This window comes from Palaemon carinicauda, chromosome 10, assembly GCF_036898095.1.
Source record: "Palaemon carinicauda isolate YSFRI2023 chromosome 10, ASM3689809v2, whole genome shotgun sequence".
Taxonomy (NCBI): domain Eukaryota; kingdom Metazoa; phylum Arthropoda; class Malacostraca; order Decapoda; family Palaemonidae; genus Palaemon; species Palaemon carinicauda.
The window spans coordinates 133,338,789-133,346,288 of NC_090734.1; the positions used below are offsets into that span (position 1 = coordinate 133,338,789).

The window sequence follows — 7,500 nt, forward strand, 5'->3', positions numbered from 1 at the left end:
TATATATATATATATATATATATATATATATATATATAAATTCCTGTCATGCTCAACAGTATTGCCAGAAGTATCACTACTCGGTCTCTCCCTGGTGAGAGAAGTTGTACTTAGGAAAGGGGGAGGGGGTGAGAAAGCTTGAATCTGCGTGTTTGCGTGGATATGCATATCTAAATTTTTAGCTGTCATTTTTGACGGGTCGGATACACTAGTTTTATATAAAGGATAAAAAGGGGGTGGCGGGGTTTGAATCATTATTTTATTGCTTGCTATGCTACAACCCTAGTTGGAAAGGAGGATGCTATAAGCCCAGGGGCTCCAATAGGAAAATAGCCCAGTGAGGAAAGGAAACAAGGAAAACTAAAAGATTTTAAGAAAAGTTATAACATTAGAATAAATATTTCCTAGATAAACTATAAAAACTTTAACAAAACAAGAGGAAGAGAAACTAGATAGAATAGTGTGCCCGAGTGTACCCTCAAGCAAGAGAACTCTAACCCAAGACAGACGAAGACCATGGTACAAAGGCTATATCTGAGGGCACACTCGGGCACGCTATTCCACCTTATTTCTCTTTCTCTTGTTTTGTTAAAGATTTTATAGTTTATATAGGAAATATTTATTCTAATGTTGTTACTGTTCTTTAAATGTTTTATTTTTCTTTGTTTCCTTTCCTCACTTTGCTATTTTCCCTGTTGGATCCCCTGGGCTTATAGCATCCTGCTTTTCCAACTAGGGTTGTAGCTTAACAAGTAACAATAATAATAATAATAATAATAATAATAATAATAATAATAATAATACCATCGTCTTCTGCTGTCTCGGGTTAGAGTTCTCTTGATTGAGGGTACACTCGGGCATGCTATTCTATCTTATTTCTCTTCCACATATTTTTTTTAGATTTCTATAATTTATTTATAATATTTTTGTTCTAATGTTGTTACGCTTAAAATACTTTAGTGTTCCTTGTTTCCTTTCCTCACTAGGCTATTTTCCCTGTTGGAGTAATAATAATAATTATAATAATAATAATAATAATAATAATAATATTTGATAAGATTTAAATATGAGTCCTTATTAGCTATATTGAGCTGCACATTTGAGCTGCTTATTATGCGACTTTGACTTTCATTTTCCAAAGTTAAAATTACTGTCAAAAAGATAAGGACGTACTCGCTCCAGTTTTTGAAGTTTAATGGAGTACCACATGAAAAATCTTTTATAAACTTTTTTTTTTTTTTTCAATTTTTTTTTTATCAAAAGTGACATTATTAGTTGATTAGAGTTTTTGTTAGTTGAAAAATGAGACGAATTTATGTAATATAGATATTTTGACCATTGCTCTCTCTCTCTCTCTCTCTCTCTCTCTCTTCTCTCTTCTCTCTCTCTCTCTCTCTCTCTCTATTTGATTAGAGTCTTTGATAGTTGAAATTTTGAGACGAATTTACGTAATATAGAATATTTTGACCATTGATCTCTCTCTCTCTCTCTCTCTCTCCTCTCTCTCTCTCTCTCTCTCTCTCTCTCTCTCTCTCTCTCTCTCTTTTTTTTTTTATTAGAGTCGTTGATATTTGAAAATTGAGGACGAATCTTTGTAATATAAATATTTTGACCATTCTCTCTCTCTCTCTCTCTCTCTCTCTCTCTCTCTCTCTCGCTCTCTCTCTCTCTCTCTCTCTCTCTCTCTCTCTCTCTCTTTTGATTATATTTTTTGATAGTTGAAAATTGAGACAACTCTATGTAGTATGAATATTTTGACCATTGCCTCTCTCTCTCTCTCTCTCTCTCTCTCTCTCCTCTCTCCTCTCTCCTCTCTCTCCTCTCTCCTCTCTCTCTCCTCTCTCTCTCTCTCTCTCTCTCTATTTGATTAGAGTCTTTGATAGTTGAAAATTTGAGACGAATTTATGTAATATAGATATTTTGACCATTGCTCTCTCTCTCTCTCCTCTCTCCCTCTCCTCTCCTCTCTCTCCTCTCTCTCTCTCTCTCTCTCTCTCTCTCTCTCTCTCTCTCTATTTGATTAGAGTCGTTGATATTGAAAATTGAGACGAATCTTTGTAATATGAAGATTTTGACCAATTCTCTCTCTCTCTCTCTCTCTCTCTCTCTCTCTCCTCTCTCTCTCTCTCTCCTCTCTCTCTCTCTCTCTCTCTCTCTCTCTCTCCGTTTGTATATATATATATATATATATATATATATATATATGTATATATATATCTATATATATGTGTGTATATATATATATATATATATATATATATATATATATATATATATATACTGTATATACTTACGCACAACAACAATTTGATAAAAATATATATCGATATAATGTTTTTCATATCTTGAAAGATCTTTATAATCAGAGGTAATTCTTTTATTTCCTTCATTCTATCATATTTCGAATACCGTTCTCCTTCCTTGCCTTCTTCAACTAAGTGTTACCTCGTATTGAATTAGATTTAATTAATATCTTGAACCGTCATCCAATTACTTCACTGTAGATGGTTAAAGTTCACCAAACTCTCAACTGCGCTTCGCAAGGCACTAGAAGAGTTGGAAGACCCAGGCCTACATGGCTGAGGACTATGAAGCGTGAAGTAGGAGACGAATAATAATAATAATAATAATAATAATAATAATAATAATAATAATAATAATAATAATAATAATAATAATAATAATGATAATAGGTGTAGGAAATGATGATAAGAATGAGATGCTTTATATCATCTCTTCATAAATTTGATAATCATTTGTAATCATATCTTCCCAGACTATGTATTCCACCATGTAATATTTAATATCATGCATGCAATGGTGTTCATTAATACACAGTGTACATGAAGTTTTATTCCAAGTTCAGTAAATCTAATTTGGTGTAATATCAATTTTGTAGATTAAGTAGGCACAAGTCTCTATTATTATTATTATTATTATTATTATTATTATTATTATTATTTGCTAAGCTACAACCCTAGTTGGAAAAGCTTGATGCTATAAACCAAGGGGCCCCAACAGGGAAAATAGCCCAGTGAGGAATGGAAACAAGGAAAAATAAAATATTTTAAGAGCAGTAACATTAAAGTAAATATTTCCTATAAAAACTATAAAAACTTTAACAAAACAAGAGGAAGAGAAATTATATAGAATAGTGTGCCCGAGTGTACCCTCAAGCAAGAGAACTCGTCAGTTTATTTGTTTATCATTGTTCTTTTATTTTTGTTTTTTCTTATTTTTTACTTTAATTTTCCTTTTTTCTTATTTTTCTTTAATTTTCCTTTGGTTTTCCGTAGTAGCTACTTTCCATAGTCCATCTGCTGCATAGAAATTATGTTTCCCTTGACACGAGAACTAAAGTCCATTTCTTTTAGAGAGTCATATTTGCACCGACTCATAGCGGTGCCCTTTTAGCCCGGAAAAGTTTCCTGATCGCTGATTGGTTGGACAAGATAATTCTAACCAATCAGCGACCAGGAAACTTTTCCGAGCTAAAAGGGCACCGTTGCGAGTCGGTGCAAATAGGACTCGCTAAAAGAAATGGACTATAGACAAATTTTTAACCTTTAAAAGAAACAAACATATTAATCTTTACTCCAACAGATAAAACGTCGTATTGTTGAGGTTAATGAAAGGAATATAAAATTAGCAATTAATGGCCATGTGATATTAATTACCAGTTACGGTCAATTAATTCGAAGCTAAATTAACTATTTGCAAATGAATAACCCACAAATTTTGCAGTGGTTATTCGGGATAATTATGCCTATATTGGTGGAGTACGAATCAAGTTCCACTAGCTTCATATCTGCAAATGAATGACCTGGTTTGACCCTGTAATTAAATCTTACCTTCTTCGAACGCGGTTCGTCAGACGAGTGTTTAAAGTGATGTTCGAACGTGTGAACGTGGTATTTGGTTGTCGAACACGTTCGACGAACGGTTCGACAGACAAGTGTTTGAAGTGATGTTCGAACGTGTGAACGGGGTTATTTAGTTGTCGAACACGTTTGTCGAACGGTTCGACAGACAAGTGTTTGAAGTGATGATCGAACGTGTGAACGGGTTATTTGGTTGTCGAACGTGTTCGTCGAACAGTTCGAAGAAAGTCTGTTCTCGCCAGACTTTTGTGGGCGGGTCTTCATTGTCTACAAACCTTATGCATTTGTGGGTGACTCCACCTCTTCGAACAGTTCGACATGCAGGTTCGACACAATTTTCGACCGTGTAAATCCCGTTTAATTTGCAATTGCAAATTGAATTTTTTTTAATCAACTGCCATGTCTCATCAAGGTGACGCATATTATTATTATTATTTTTATTATTATTATTATTATTACTTAAGCTACAAACCTAATTGGAAAAGCACAATGCTATAAGCCCAGGGGCTCCAACAGGGAAAATAGCCCAGTGAGGAAAGGGAAAAAATGAAAAATAAAATATTTTAAGAAGAGTAACATTAAAATAAATATCTTCTTTATAAACTATATAAACTTTAACAAAACTAGAAGAAGAAGAGAAATTAGATAGAATAGTGTGCCCGAGTGTACCCTCAAGCAAGAGAACTCTAACTCAAGACAAAATTAAAAAACAACTCTTTGATGTAATCTGACTTACTAGTATACACGACCCGTCAAAAATGACTGGTAAATATTTATGTAGATATTACATACACACATACACATTCAACGCTTCCCATACCCTCCCCCTTTCCTTACTACAACACGGCAGTTTCGACAATTTGAGGGAAATTGTGGTTTCCGAGTGTTCACCAGTGTACTGTATGACTACTTCCTCACCCTCAACCAGATTTCTTAGTAAAAAAAATTGTCTTTCTAACGTCAAATATTTTGAATATATATTTCATCACCAAAGAAAAAAATATGAAATTTTATTTTCTTATATAAAGCGTAAAGTTATTGGGTCCAGTATATAAGAAATAATTTTTTTTTATTCTTCCATATTATAAAAGGGCAGAGTGAGGGCATTATATTATTTATTTTGTGTTGCTAGTACATTTAATATGCGTATATGGTAATGGTCTACATACAACTTTATTCTTATTTAAATGACCGTATATATATATATATATATATATATATATATATATATATATATATATATATATATATTTATATATATATATATATGTATATATATATATATATATATATATATATATATATATATATATATATATATAATCAAATAAGCCATATATTTTGATACATTAATGTCTGGATTCTCCTACCGATCTTGGGATCAGAGCCCTAGGCAAAACCAATCAAAGACAATAGCTTCTGACCGGCCGGGATTCGAACTCTGGTCCAGGAAACTTATAACAACAATGATCTACCACCTAGCCACTTATGTGTATATATATATATATATATATATATATATATATATATTATTATTATTATTATTATTATTATTATTATTATCCAAGCTACAACCCTAGTTGGAAAAGCAAGATGCTATAAGCCCAAGGGCTCCAACAGGGAAAAATAGCCCAGTGAGGAAAGGAAATAAGGAAATAGATAAATGATGAGAATAAATTAATTAATTAATATATATATATATATATATATATATATATATATATATATATATAAGTGTACTCGAGCCATAAAATATAGATATACACTCGGAGATACAAATTCAACCCTCCCCCCCTTGCCTAAGTACAACCCGCTGGTTCGGCAATTTATGGGAGTGTTGGTTCCGAGTATACCTCCCTGGGGGACGCTATCCAACCAGGGTATGGCTATTACCTCTTCCCCCTTTTTAATTATTGGGCAGATATCTTATTCTACTGGAAAATCTTTCCGTTTGTCATTTCCTAATCGGGTAGTTGAATCCGTAGAACTTCCAAAGTTCAAACTTGCAGTAAATTATTTTATGTTGAACAGGCTGACATAAGTCTTTATAGTTTATATATGAATGATCTGTTTTTATGTTGTTAATATTTTTTTTTTTAATATGTTATTTTAATTTCTCAATATTTCTCATATCGTTTATTTATTTCCTTGTCTCCTTTCCTCACTGGGCTATTTTTCCCTGTTGGAGCCCTTGGGCTTATAGCATCCTGCTTTTCCAACTTGGACTATAGCTTGAATAATAATAATAATAGTAATAATAATAAAGATACACGAAAAAATTTCGTCCATCACCATGTCCAGAGGCTTCAAAAATAGTAAACAAAGATTCTCTCTCTCTCTCTCTCTCTCTCTCTCTCTCTCTCTCTCTCTCTCTCTCTCTCTCTCTCTCTCTCTCAGGTTTAGGTAGTTCTTCACGTAGCGAATAATTTAGTCTTCTTATAGGGGTTTTATTGGTAAAAGATTCTTCTAATTGGATATCAACTGCTGAAGTTTTAAGACGGTTAATTGCCCTTACATGATATGTCAAACTTCGGTCGATTGGGTTAATAAGAAATGTTGGCATTGTAGACTAAAAATTGAGAATTCGTTAAGTCTTTTTTGGGCTTTTTTTTTCATCCCGTATAGAGGCTCTGGGAAGTGGTTCGATGGTGATGGCTTTAGATACTAAAAAGATGTATTGATTTATATATGTATATATATGTATATATATATATATATATATATATATATATATATATATATATATATATATATATATATTTATATACTGTATATATAAATATATATATATATATATATATATATATATATATATATATACTGTATATGTATATATGTATATATATACACAGTATATATTATATATATATATATATATATATATATATATACTATATATATATGTATATTTATATATATACATATATATTGTACATTTATACACATATATATATATATATATATTTATATATATACATACATATATGTATATATAAATAAATATATATATATATATATATATATAAACAATATATATATATATACAGTATATATATATATATAAATATACTCTATATATATACAGTATATATATATATTTATATATACTATATATATACATATATATATATATATATATATATATTATATATATATATATATATATATATATATATATATATATATATATATATATATATATATTTATATGTATATATAAATGAATATATGCATATATATATATATATATATATAATATATACACACAGTATATATATATATATATATATACACACAGTATATATATATACAGTATATATATATATATATATATATATATATATATATATATATATATATATATAGCAACTACTATATTGATATTAATAAAAAGAAAGACGGTATTTTCTAGCCAACCTTTGTCCGAGAGTTAATAACACACTGTTGTTACGTAGCAATTTTATCCATTTTTTTTTTCTTATCATAAGATCTTTCTCCTTTACTTTAGCTGCCTTTTATTGTTCCATGTTCATTTCATTCAAAGGAAAGAGGGATAGATCTGGAGAGTGTTACTATTTGCCTAAAGTTTTTATAGTTTATATAGGAAATATTTATTTTA

The 7,500-nt window shown here is 30.3% G+C and overlaps 1 protein-coding gene across 1 annotated transcript in view; it reads left to right on the forward strand.

Annotated features, from left to right (window-relative positions):
* LOC137648271 (visual pigment-like receptor peropsin) overlaps positions 1–7,500 on the forward strand; it is a 330,485-nt gene that overhangs the window by 258,657 nt on the left and 64,328 nt on the right.